The following is a 14863-nucleotide window of genomic DNA, read 5'->3' on the forward strand; positions in this document are numbered from 1 at the left end:
CATGTATACACTGATGTGTATAAAATTGATGCCTAATAAGAACCTGCAGTATAAAAAAACAAACAAAGAAAACAACTAATACTAAACTTTCATTGGGTTATTTGTATGGAAATATGTTAATATAAATGTTTCAGACATTACATGAAATTTCTAAAAATCTTATATTTGTATTTGTATGGAAATATGTATGGAAATATGTTAATATAAATGTTTCAGACATTACATGAAATTTCTAAAAATCTTATATTTGTATTTGTATGGAAATATGTATGGAAATATGTTAATATAAATGTTTCAGACATTACATGAAATTTCTAAAAATCTTATATTTGTATTTGTATGGAAATATGTATGGAAATATGTTAATATAAATGTTTCAGACATTACAGGAAACGTCTAAAAATCTTATATGTTCTGGTATAATGTTATAAGTAATAATCCTAGTTATTACTTTAAAATGTATATCTCAGAAATAACTAATTTTCTTGTCAACTGCATTATTATGAACTTTCATCAAATCTTTAACCATGGTCATTTTTAAGTCTTTTGTCATTTACAGACAGTTCTGGGTGTACTCTGATGATTTTGCAAATATGTTCCTATAAAAGGGTTTCATCTTCAAGAAATTCATGGAAAAGACTCTGACAAGTACAGGTTTCTGGTAACTGACTGTACTGCTGAACTGAATGAATAAGCATTTTCAGAACTCTAATGAAAAACTGATGAACTCATAAAAGTGCTAACAAAAGATCAAGATAAAAAAAAAATTAATTACATGGGACTGAGTGAACTGATGAGGATGAGTGTAATTTTTGTGACTTTCTGTCTGAATTAAAAAAAAAAAAATCCCCCCAAAAAAATAAATAAATAAACCTACAGCGAGCAGAATAATAAAATTAGAGCAGAAACCAATAAAGCTGAAAATATACCAATAATCAATGAAATAAGATTCTTTGAAAAGACCGATAAAACTGATGAACTTCTTAGCCAAGCTAACCAAGAAAAGAGAAAAAACAAATTAATACCAGAAATGAAAAAAGGATCATCACTACTGATCCCAAGGACACTGAACAGATAATAAAGGAATATTATGAATTCTATGCCCACAAACTTGATAATTTACATGAAATGGAACAATTTCTTGAAAGACAATCTACCAAAATCACACAGGCAAAGTAGATCATCTGAAGAGGACTGTATCTATTGATATTAAAGAAATTAAACCAATAGTTAATAACTTTCTATATCAGAAGGAACCAGACCCAGATGGGTTCAATGGTGAATTCTACCAAACACTTAGGGAAGAAATGATACCAATTCTCTATAATTATTCTAAGCAATAGAAGCAGAGGGTACACTTGCTAACTCATTCAATAAAGCCAGCATTACCCTACTATCAAAACCAGACAGATGTCACAAGAAAGGAAAACTACTGATCAATTATCTCTCATAAACACAGATGCAAAAACCCTCAACAAAATATTAGCAAATTGAATCCAACAATATATACAAAGAATTACGTAACAAGTGGGATTTATTTCAGGTATGTAAGGCTGGTTTAACATTTGAAAATCTATTTATGTAATCTATCATTAACTGGCTAAACAGGTTAAAGAAGAAAAACCATATGACCATACTAATAGATGCAGAAAAAGCATCCAATAAAATCAAACACTGACTCACGACAAAAATTCTCAGAAAGCCAGGAATAGAGGGGAACTTCTGCAGTTGATAACATCATCTACCAAAAACCTACAGCTCAATATCCTATTTAATGGTGAGAAACTAGATGCTTTGCCTCCTAAGACAGGGAACAAGGAAAGGCTATCCCCTTTCACCACTCTTATTCAACATCATACTCAAAGTCCTAGCCAATGCAGTAGACAAGAACATTTTAATTGGAACCATACAAAGAAGATTAGCGTGGCCCCTGAGCAAGGAGGATATGCAAATTCATGAAGTATTCCATGTTTTTAAAAAAGAAAATTTTAAAGTACACACATTGAGGAGGAAAAAATAAAAGACTCTGCAGATGACACGACTGTCTACGAAGAAAATTCTAAAGAATTAACAAAAAACTCCTGGATCCAATAAGCGATTATAGGAAGGTTAGAGGATACAAAGGTAAGACAAAAATTAACTACCTTCCTATATACTAGCAATGAATAATTGGAATTTGAAAATTGAAACTGAAAACACATGCTCCTCGGTAGCTATCTAAATTAGCTGAAAACCTGTGTCTACACAAAAATATGAACATGAACGTCTGTAGCTGCTTTATTCATAATTGCCAAAACTTGGAATCAACCAAGATACCCTTCAATGGGTGAATGGATAAACACTCTGGTACATCCATACAGGGAATATTATTCATCAGTAAAGAGAAATGAGCTATCAAGCCAAGAAATGACATGGAGGAAACTTAAATGCATATTCCTAAGTGAAAGAAGCCAGTCTAAAAGCCGACACACTGTATAATTCCAACTATATGACATTCCACAAAAGGCAAAACTAGAGAGACAGCAAAAAGAGCAGTAGTTGCCAAGCATTTGGGGGTAAGGAGAAAGATGAACAGGTGAAGCACAGGAAACTTTTAGGAATGGTGAAACTGTTCTACGTGGTACTATAATGGTAGATCCAGGACATTATGCAACTGTCAACACCCATAAACCAGTACAACACAGAATGAACTTTAATCTATGGACAAACATTAATAATAATAATGTATCAGAACTTGTTAATTGTAGCAAATGTACCACACTATTGCCAAGATGTTAATAACAAAGGGAAACTGGAGGGCAGGCAGGCAGCAGTGCCACAGCACATATGGGAGCTCTGTCCTATCTGCTCAATTTTTCTGTGAATCTAAAATTGTTCAAAATAAAGTGTTCGTTAACAAGCATTGGTGAGGATGTGGAGAAACTGGGACTCTTGTTCACATTTGGTGGAATTATAATATGATGCAACCATAATGTAAAACAGTATGGAGGTTGCTCAAAAAATTAAAAATGGAACTAACATATAATCTAGCAATTCCACTTCTAGGTATATATCCAAAAAAATTGAGAGCATGGTCTCAAAAAGATATTGCACACCCATATTCACAGCCAGCCTATTCACTACAGCCAAGAGGTGAAAGCAACACCACTGTCCATCAACTGATGAACAGACAAACAAAATGTGGTATATACAAAGAAATATTATTCAGCCTTAAAAAGGTAGGAAAACCTGTCACATGCTACATGAATGAACCTTCAGGACATGCTATGTCAAATGAGGAAGTCACAAAAAGACTACATAATTCCACTTTTATGAGGTATCTAAAGTAGTCAAGTTTAACGAAACAGAGTGTAGAGGGGAATTCCCTGGTGGTCCAGTGGTTAGGACCCTGTGCTTTCACTGCCAAGAGCGCTGGTTCGATCCCTGGTCGTGGAAGTAAGATCCCAGAAGCTACGTGGCAGGAAAAAAAAAAAAAAGTAGAATGCTAGCTACAAGGTGCGGAGGAAGGAGGAAAGAGAAATTGTTGTTTAATGGGTTTAATGTTTCAGATTTGCAAGATGAAAAAATTCTGGAGATCTGTTTCACAAAAGTATGAATACACTTGACTAAACTGTACACTTAAAAACAGGTAAGATGATAAATATTATATTTTTAGCACAAATTTTAAGAAGTATTTTTTAAAAGTCTTTCTTTAAAAAGGCAAACCAGATAGAAGAAATTTGCAAAATATATACCTGAGAACAGGCTCATATATATAATTCCTATCTGCTCCCCCAAAAGGTATACAACTTAAAAACAAACAAACAAAAAACAGCCTGATAGAAATATTGTAAAAAGACTGACAATACCAGGTCACAAGATACCAAGATGGCCAATCAAGATATGAAATAGTTCTCAACCTCATTAGTATTCAGAGAAATACAAATTAAAAATACAATAAACACAACACCAGGTTGGCTAAAAATTTTTTAATCTGACAATACTTTTTGTTGAGGAAGATGTGAATCAAAAGAAACTCTCATAAATGACTTATGGGACCATAAAATGGTATAGCCTGTTTGGAAAGTTTTGTATTATCTATTAAAGTTGAAGATATAAATACATTAAAACCATATATTCCTAGCTACATACCCAACAGAAATGCATGTATGTATGTGCCTAATAGGAGACATGTAAAATATTCCCACAACCATTTTTTATAACAGCCAAAAACTGCAAACAATCTAAATAACCATCAGATCAGAAAACAGATAAATTGTCGTATGTTAGTACAATGAAATACTACCAAGTAAAGTAAATGAACAAACTAAGGTTCCAAACAACAAAGATGAACCAATATAACATTGAGGAAAAGAGCAAGACACAAGAGACAACATCTTATACAATCCACTGATATATATAAACTTCACTATCAGGCAAAACTAAACTAATACATTTAAGCGATGAACACTTAGATAGTAACATACTAAAAAAAAAAAAGCAAGGAAATGATTACACAAAAAGTCAGGATAGTGGTTACCCCTATGAGGGAAAGAGGCAGTGGTGATTTGGAAGGGGCAAGTTTTAAGGCTTCTAGGGTGCTGGCAGTACTCTATTTTTTGACCGCTGCAAGAGTGATATCATGGTTGTCCTCTTTATAATAAACTGCTAACCTGTGCAATTATACTTTACACACTTCTGTAAGTTATATTTCACAATTTTTAAAAATTTAAAAAATTAATCTCACTCTTAAGAGTTAGATTTAAGAAGTATATTTTTATTATAAAGATAATGTCAAAGACCTAGGTCCTTTAGTTAAGAAGAGAAAAAGGTTCAAGAATGGAATATGTAGTAACTTCAATAAAGGATAAACTTTTTAAAGAACCATAAATTTTCATTTTTTATTTGCCAGAATCAACTAATTTTAATGTTTTTAATTATTTGACTTCAAAAGTATAAAACTGAGTAGATAATTAACTTGAAATTCATTACTACATACACAGTGTAAGGCAGAAATGAGCTTTTTTATAAATTTGTTTCCATATCCAATCTCAGTTAATTCAGAGTAACAAAACTTTATTGTTAAGACAACTTTTCTTCCTCTGAATATAGATAAAGGTACCCATTAGGGTTATATTTTATCATCTGAGTTATTCAACAATCAGTAGGTGATTATCACATGAAAATCTAAAAAAATTACTTGACACTGACAGCAGAACAACTTTAACTGCAAGACCACTAGAGGTCACCAGTGCAAAACATCCAACGTTGATTCAGCTAATACTATCAACCTAAAGTATTTCACAATTACTGTAGCTTCCAATATATCTAAATAAGAACATTTTGCTTAAAACAAATAAATTACTTAACAAAATATGTTTTATTGTAAGATTCTTCTTACTTTAAACAAAATTTAAACTGAATGCAAACACTGGATATAGGTGATTTTTTATCTAATTATTTTAAAATAGTCTTCAGAGCTTATTTTAAAAACAGAAATATTCAGAAACTACAACATCATTAAGGAGCAAACTAATATGCAAGGAATTTAAAAAGATAGTGTTAAATACTTCAGATTTGGAAGCAAATTAAAGACAAAATCAGGTTATAGCAACTACTAATAAATTCATATTATTACTATTTAAAATAGTAGGCTCTCAACAAATGTTAGGAACCTCTCCCCTTACGGATAAACTCAAATTATACAGGTGATTCTATTCTAAGCACTTAAATATTTTGGGCTAAGCAAGGTTCAGTGTAAATAATTTAAGGTATAAATAAAGAGTCAGCTGACCCATGGAATTTTATTTGAAATGTAAAATACAAGAAAAATTCATAACATATAGAGGTTTCAAAAGCTGGGTAATTATCAGAAATACCAAGGAGGTTAGATTTTACACACACAAACACACTTAGCTTCATAATTCAGTGTGTTGAGGAACTGGAACTGCACAGAAATTTATGTATAACCATCTGGTAACACAAGCAGTCAGTTCCCCACTTAAGGTACACTCAAAAAGTATACTGCTGGGACTTCCCTGGTGGCGCAGTGGTTAAGAATCCGCCTGCCAATGCAGGGGACACGGGTTCAATCTCTGGTCCAGGAAGATCTCACATGCTGCAGAGCAACTAAGCCCGTGTGCCACAACTACTGAGCTTGCGCTCTAGAGCCCGTGCTCCACAAGAGAAGCCACTGCAACGAGAAGCCTGCACCACAACGAAGAGTAGCCCCCGCTCGCCACAACTAGAGAAAGCCCACGCACAGCAACGAAGATCCAACGCAGCCATAAATAAATAAATAAATTTATTTAAATAAAAAAGTATACGGCTTTTCAAGAATAAACAAAAAAGCATGCTTGCAATAGCCTGTAACATTTTTCATAAAAATAACATTTTCCAATTTTATATATCACTAACAATTACAGGGAAAAGAGAAACAAAAAATACTAAGATTTCCACAGGCAAATAAAACCTTTATTTTTATTTCTGCTCTTTATAATAGAGTCTAAAACAAAATTTAATAGAAATACCACAACCATCCTCTAAAATCTCAATGTAATTTTAGATGGTAGTAGTTGGCTTAAAGCATAAAAGATTTTCAATTTTTAACTATAAAACCTGTATTTCAGTAAGTTCTCATTTATCTGGCATTTGAAAGCATAAAGCTCCAGGTATAAGCCCATTTTCTATAAATAGAAGAATTTACCCCTTCAAGGTATAAAACTATAAACCATTTTAATGGACTTTCTAAAAACACATGTTTAGGGAATTCCCTGGCAGTCCAATGGTTAGGACTCGACACTTTCACTGCCGTGGCCTGGGTTCTCTCCCTGGTCGGGGAACTAAGATCCTACGAGCCAGGCAGAGGCAAAAAAAAAAAAAAAAAAAAAAAAATTTTAACAATAAAAAAATATTTTTTAAATAGAAACACTTTTAGTGACATCTTGACCAATTTTAAAATCGGTTATAAATAACATCAATACAAATTCATAAAAATACTAAAATATTGCAAAAGCCAGTAACATGGTATTAATAGCACTGATTTAGAACCTGCAGAGTAATAATAAATTGACACATCCCCTTAGCTGCACAGAACCACTTCTTACCAATATATTTAAAACTTCTACCAAAAAGAGTCTTCCCACTCGCTCTCTTGGTCAAGCTTGTTTTCTATACTACTGAGGTACTGGCAACAAGCTTCCCTCTTTCCTCAATCATTCTATTTTATACCAGGCTAGGAAGCCATAAGAATAAATGGACTCTACTCCTCTAACGTATTTTATTGCTATTTATGTATCTTTGAAAAGAGAATGAAATTCTTTTAAGAATATGGCTGGGTATAAACTATTTAAAAACTAAGTGGGAAAAGCTATATAAGTGACTTTCACCTTTTATTATTTGCTTCATTGTTTTCTGCTGACAAGATTGATTCTTTGGGGAAGCCAGTAACAAAAGGACGTTGACTTAAATGAAAGATTACGGTTCTATCATAAAATAGCAAAATGGCTTTCACATGACTAAAATTAGAGGGAAAAAAACATTTTTTCTTGTTATTATTGGAGAGCAAACTTTTGTTCTCAAGACTGGTATGTTTCTTGAAACCATTTTTTTAAACCAAGAGATATTTCTAATTTTATAATGAAAATAAGTAATTACAAATAATAAAAAATAATTTTACAAGCAAGTTTTTAAGAACAGCTTAATTTATTATTCTTCCTCTTAAAGTACTTTTAGTAATCAATTAAGGCAATACTGATCAGGTAAGTTATTTAAAGTCATTACAAATCTTGAGATTGCTAATGTGAGAAAAAGAGAGATTTAGTTGTGTAGTATGATTTTCATTAGTAGGGGTCCACATTCCTTTACTAAAACCCTTTAGGCCAGATGTGTTCTGGAAATTATTACTAAAATGTATGTATCACAACTTAACACCTTATCCAATGCAACTTGCAGCAATATCAAAATCAAACAAATACAACGAAGTATATGAGTGTTCAGTACGTGGGATAAAGACTATAAATAGCTGTTACCAAAACAAACTTGGGTCCACTTGCCCAACACACAGCAAAGCCAATTTACTGACAGTGGGTTGTGGTGAAGAAAAGTACAGAGTTTACTGCAGGGCACCAAACAAGGAGAACAGGCAGCTCATGCTCAAAAGACCTGAACTCCCCAGTGGCTTTCAGGGAAGGGTTTTTAAAGGCAACATTAGAGGTGAGTGCTGCAGGTTGACAAGCTTGTAGACACTCTTCTAATTGGTTGGTGGTGAGGTAACAGGGTGATGTTTCAGGAATCTCAATCATCAACCTTCTGGTTCCAACTAATCTGGGGTCTACTGCTTGAGTCCAGCATATAATCACCCCTCTCCACCAATGGATGCAGAACAACTCAAAGATATGCATCAGATTGTCATCTATATCCCTTCAGGAGGAACTAGGAGGCTTGTGACTCTAATAACAGAGTCATATACTAGTCAGTCATTAACTATTTGAGTCTGCTCTTTAGAACTTGGGTAAGGCTAGGAGACTAAGGCCTTTTTTTTTTTCTATAAACAAGGAACAAGGGACACAGAGGTGCTTTTGAATCTAGGAAGGCCCTGAAGGGTACTGCTCAGTTTCAACACCCCCCCCCCCCTTTTCTTTGATTCTCCTCAATCCTGAGGGAAACAAGGGCAGGACAAGAAAGGAAATAAAGTTTTGGATACAAACGTTAATCATAAATTTTGGCAGGGGGACTCAGTTTCAATTCCCTACTCCTGTTTTAACCTTCCCCCAATCTTTAAGGGAATGGGGCAACAACCGCTCTGGCTACTTCCTGCTGAAATGGGGGCATAGTCCTGCTTCAATTTGGGGAATGGACCATGAGTTAGAGATATTCCCAAGTTCCAAGTCTTGGATCTGAATCTTGCATGATTAAGATCTTAGTCCCTTGATCCATCATTGTAGTGCAACAGACCCAATTAGAATTAAGAGGAAGAGTGAAAACCCAAACATTAAATAAATCTCGGAAAATACATCTCATTCCCTGAGGAATTCAGAAGAATAAGCCTGAAAATCAGACTGGACCTGGCACTTCTGGGGAGAATTGTTGTTGCCAGGTAGCCAGCTGCCTAATTTTATCTAAGTAGGTTTAACTTCTGATGTGGTATTAACATATACATAACAGGAGCTTCTGGCCACTACACACACATCTCTTTTTCCTGCTAAAAATCTAAATCTAATAGAATCTAACAATTCTATTGTCATGTAATACTCTGGCTAAAGAACCTAGCGCCTCCTGTTAGGAAGCTAGGGCTTGAGCTGTCTCATTTGTTACTATTATAAAAGAAAAAATTTAATAATTACAAGAGATCTTGAGACTATAAGGTTGCAGCCGGCAGGTGCCAGCAGACACTGCTTTGAGAACAGCTGGTGCCATCCCCGAGTCCGACACAGTTCAGAAAATGCAAGTTCCCAGCTAAACAGAAATGTGTCTAAAATCATGTCCACAATGGCCACCAAGTTCCACCTTGGATGCCTGAACCACAGTTACTCAGTTTTGATTTCTAAATGCATTTTTCCCCCTTAATGGTTAAAGGAGATGTACAACATATGTCTGACAGGCCACAAAACAGGCTATTCTACTTTAAGTTAAATCATGATGTATAAGGCAGAAAGATTTCCCCATACCTCAATGTGGGAAAATTTCTTCTATCATTTCCCCTTTTGTTTGCAAATCTTTCCATAGATCAAAATATTTGTTCCTAGATGCTAGGATGGTTGTTGCTTCCTCTGGGTCCATCACGTCCTTTGGTGCTAGGCCTAATTCTGTGTGTGAGTGTGTGTGTATGTATGTATGTATTTACCCAGTTATCCACATTGGATGAAAACTAATCAGACATAGTGAACAAGCTCAGAGCTATGATAATAGAGAAGCATTTTGTAGTCTATACATTTTATCAATTATACCAAATTGTAACACAAACACTGTACATGTGCTTTTAGCAGTGGACTTAAAGCAAGCAGCAGTACATGTTATGAGTAGTTATACTCTGTGACAACTTCACTAGAGAATTTTCTTTTCATCCTAAACACTGGGGCCACCAGTATGGTGTGAAGTAAAACAATAACTTTCAGTGTTGACAGGGAGACAAATATTTGGTAATCAATTCAATTGAATTAGTAGGATAGGTCTTACAGGCCTGGTCTGGATTCCTGGATCAGCTGCCTACCACTGCTGTCATCTTCTTCTCATCCTGGTGTGGGTGTCACTTGGGGTCAACAGTCCTTTCTATAGCCCAGCCCACTGCACAGGCCTAATTTCTTAAGTGGGAAGTATGAATTAAAGGTCAATGTCCTTCAGTTTCATTGTGCATTAGCCAATTAAGAGTAATTAATAAGGATCCTTTTATCTAGACTGGAGACAGTCCTTTAAATTATGCCTTTCCCAGTATGCATAATCTCCTGGTTGCAGATCACAGGGTATTTGATCTTCATCCAAAGATAGCTTGTTGTGATAAGCTTTAGAAACAAAGTTAAGAGTGCCCTTTTAATAATTCAACTAAACTTTACAATTACGTGACTTAGCAAAGAGCTAACTGGGAAGTGGGTCTAAGGCAGTAAAAACAGACCTCAATTAACAAAACTAGAATATCCACTGAAACAATCTTTTTCTCCCTAAAACTGCCTTCATTTCTACCAAATATAGCCAAATTAAGACTAATTTAATCACAAAATAAGTCTGATTAATTGGTCACAGAGGCACTAACAGGCCATCCAGGAACTTTTCATAAGGAATCTCAGATTTAATTCTTTAAAGGCCTCTCAAGGCCAGGAAAGCCACACCAAAGGCTTGCCACAGATTCTGCCTGTGATATCTATAAATCTGAGTGAATTCCTCTCTTCCAGAGGTCTCCAAAATATCTTGAGATTCCTGCACCTGCCAGGAGGTGTTCTTCCTTATTCACCTGTTAAGGCTGCTGGGAACCTAAGAGTTTTCAACTTCTGGAGGAATCAGATATAGAGAAAAGATAAATGTTTCAATTCTGCTTACAAAGGTATAATTTACCAAATTTTTCTAAGTTATAGCTGAAGGAGACAGGTTTCCTTATATGTGGAGAACACAAATTAAAAGCCAATAACATTTCAGAAAAAAACCATAAAAATTATATGACTATATTAACCAATTCACTCAGTCCTGTGTAACTAATATTTTATCTTAGTCTTTTGTTAATGGTTTTATGAAGCCATCAGGTTTTCCATTAGAATTCTTTAATTTTTTACCCAGTTCAGCAGTATGATTTAAAATTTATCAGAAACCTATACTTGTCAAAAAGTTCTTTCTATGAAACTTCTTGAAGGTGAAGCATTTGTGCAGAAGCATCAGGGTAAAACGTTACAAATGACAAAAGACTTTAAAAGGTATGGTTAAAGATCTGATTACAATGCAATTCACAAAGAAACCTGGTTATTGTTGTGACCTGCAACATTTTAAGATAATAACTAGAATTATGACTGATTAATATTATACCAAGACACATCCAAATTTTAGAAATTTTACATTATTTCTGGAACACTTACATTAATGACATTTACCCATAATAACCTAAGGTTTATCAGCACTCACTTGACAACGTTTCCCATGTAACTTAACATATCAAGTAATCCTAATTAGTCTAATATCTCTCTGAGGTGCTTCAGGGGCCCTATGGAGCATCCCAAAGTTAGCAAGAAATCAGGAGAGCATCAATCAAAATTTGATCTTTGGGAAGTTTGCTAAAAACATCAATAAGGCTTCAAAAAACACTCAGTCAAATAAGATTAAAGGTCACTATGAAATAATACTTAACCAGAAGGGAAAATCCAATTAAAGTGGCACTCCACTCAAAACCAGATTACCAAGTCCTATGCCTTCCCCCTCCCCACAGAAGGAAATTTCCAATCAAGGCAACCCAGTAGGAAAGAATACCCTGGTGTCATCACACGGAGGTTCTGTCAATTACCAGAGATGACTTACAGACCAGGACCAGAGCCTTGTTTCCTTCACCACAGAAGCACCATGGACAGTGACGCCTGGTCGGCAGCAAGAGGCTGTCCTTAAGACAAAGGTGCTCAGGAAGCTGCTGGACAGGATCTGAGAGCTGACATCAGCCAGGGGCTGATGTGCCACAGGCAAGATGCCCACTCTGGATGACAGTCCCTTTGTGGTTTCCAAAACTGTTACTGAACCAAACTTGGGTCCAGTCACCCAACACACAGCAAAGCCAATCTACTGACACTGGGTTGTGGTGAAGTAAAGCACAGCATTTATTGCAGGGCGCCAAGCAAAGAGAAGGGGCATCTTGTCATCAAAAGACCCAAACTCCTTTATGGCTTTCATTAGAGGCAACATTAGAAGTAAGGGTTGCAGGGGGCCTGATCAGCTCATGAACATTCTTCTGACTGGCCAAACCCAAAACCACACATCAATAACTTTGCCTTAGAAAAGAATTCTAAACATAACTTAGGCTCCAGGTGGCATAAGAAAACTATGAATTGGCAAGCAGGATGAAAATTATTTGTCAGCCCAAACAAACTTCATACTAAGAAGACTGGATTACTAAACCAAATCAATTGTCTTTGTTTTACCACCAATTAGACAAATAGCACTAGAATATAAGCTCTATTAAAGTATGAATATTTGTCTTTTGTTCACTGATATATTCCTATTATCAAGAACATTACCTGGAATATGTAAAAACCCAATAAATATTTGTTGCTAAATAAATGAATGAAGTCATAATTACAGTTTCTCAGTTTACTCAACTGTAAAATATGGGAGTGACCATATATATACAATCTCTTCCTGAATCTCAAATCTCAAAGTATGTAATTCATCTATGCTAGGTGATATTTCTTTAAAGAAAATGTAAAGTTTTTCACATGCATAAAGGAAAAATTTACTTTGGTTAAGTAACTGTGTTTGTGATTTGGTAATTTTAAAATCTAGTCTATGTTAATTCAGTATATTAATGATAAAAAATTAAGAAAATATTTAAGACATTTAAGAAACTAAGCATGAATAAGCTGAAATAATCCTAAATTTAGGAGTCTTATGTATCTATGCCCACATTTGTTGCTACAGTACTAAATCCAATCAACGTACAGTTTTTTAACCTAAAATTTTACATTTTCAAGGAGAAAAGCCCTGAACACAATCCCTAATATATACTTAACTAACCTTAAGGATGTCAACAAAGAAAACAATTTTTTTTTGGAAATCCCCTTTAACAGCTCAAGTAAGACACTATTACTTAATAAAAGTTTCCACAAAATAGGATGTCTCTGATGTGGCCCACAGCTACCACAGTTGTTGGTCTAAGAAGATACTTTGGGCTTTAGTTCTCTGGAATTCTGTGGAATACCCTGGGTTAAATTTAGTTCATCCTCCCACAAGGAAAGCTTGTAAAAGGGTTAAATTTACTCTTCTTCCTGAAAAATCCTTGATAAGAATTAAAACTTAGTTGTTAATAAGTCAGCTACCTTTTAAAAAGAAAGGTGCCTTTTAAATATCTAGGGGAAAAATTATTCATGTAACTTACTAGCTCATTAAAACCACTCATATATTTAACAAAACGTAGTGCACTGCTCATGCAATTTTGGCACTAGGAATTCTAATAGCTTAATTTGCTGCACATCTTTAAAACTAATGGAAAAGTAATGACATGAATATATGACAGGTATATAGAAAGTCCTAGAATGCGCATGGCTTGCAATGGTTACATACCTCAAAGTGCAATTCTCTTCTGATCCCAAATAAACCCATCTTTGCTAAAGAAGTAACTGTCAGTCTATTTGTTTTTTTAAACAAACTCAGGTTCTGCTGCTCACCGCTCAAAAAGCCAATACTCAGAAAGGAAAAAGTTCCTTTATTCAGTAGGCCGGCAACCTGGGGAGAAGGTGGACTCGTGTCCAAAAACCAACTCTGAAGATTCTGCTTGACCATGAAAGTTTTTAAAAGGAGAACCATTTTGAGAGGGGGTCAGAGTCTTTGTTGTCTTCCACTGTGTGCAGACTTTCTTCTGATTGGTTGGTGGTGAGGTAATAGGGCAGTGTTCCAGGAATCTTGTGCTCAGGCTGAAGTTACCATCCTCCACCTGGGTGGGGGCCTTAGTTCCTACAGAAGAACTCAAAGGTATTGTTATATATATTCCTTGAGGAAGAACCAGGACCCTGCACCATTGTTCTTGACTGTTGCTCCTTTGTTTCTGCATTCCCTCCCTTCTCTGATAAGCAACTGCTTGAATCTGCCATTTGGATGGAATTCAGGGAAGGTCAAGGAGGCTGAGCACAGTATAATCAGCTGCTTCAGGGTCAAGTTAGCAATACATAGTCCTAGGCTCTATTTTCATCAACCTTTGACCAGATACGATCACATCATTTAGCCCTGTTAAATTAAACAAGGAAGCCATTAGACTGAGTTGGTTTTAATGCCTTAGGAGCCTACATAGCCAAACCAAAACCTAAGCCTGTAATGCCTAAAGGTTAATAAATCAAACCTAGGACTTCCCTGGTGGTCCAGTGGTTAAGATTCCGTGCTTCTGGGACTTCCCTGGTGGCTCAGTGGTTGAGAATCCGCCTGCCACTGTAGGGGACACAGGTTCGAGCCCTGGCCTGGGAAGATCCCACATGCCACGGAGCAACTTAGCCTGTGTACCAGAACTACCGACCCTGCGCTCGAGAGTCCGCGAGCCACAACTACTGAGACTGCGTGCCACAACTACTGAAGCCCGCGCTCTGCAACAAGAGAAGTCACTGCAATGAGAGGCCCGTGCACCACAACGAAGAGTAGACCCCGCTCACTGCAACTAGAGAAAGCCCGTGTGGAGCAACAAAGACCCAATACAGCCAAAAATCAATCAATCAAT

The 14863-nt window shown here is 35.6% G+C and overlaps 1 protein-coding gene and 1 non-coding gene across 2 annotated transcripts in view; one reads left to right on the top strand and one right to left on the bottom strand.

Moving 5' to 3' along the window:
• STRN3 (striatin 3) overlaps positions 1 to 14863 on the bottom strand; it is a 127160-nt gene that overhangs the window by 70927 nt on the left and 41370 nt on the right. The window lies entirely within an intron of this gene.
• On the top strand, positions 1871 to 1975 carry LOC114237770 (U6 spliceosomal RNA). The gene has a single exon (XR_003623281.1). It is a non-coding gene; the product is annotated as a U6 spliceosomal RNA (small nuclear RNA).

Source organism: Balaenoptera acutorostrata, chromosome 3 (assembly GCF_949987535.1).
Source record: "Balaenoptera acutorostrata chromosome 3, mBalAcu1.1, whole genome shotgun sequence".
Lineage (NCBI taxonomy): Eukaryota > Metazoa > Chordata > Mammalia > Artiodactyla > Balaenopteridae > Balaenoptera > Balaenoptera acutorostrata.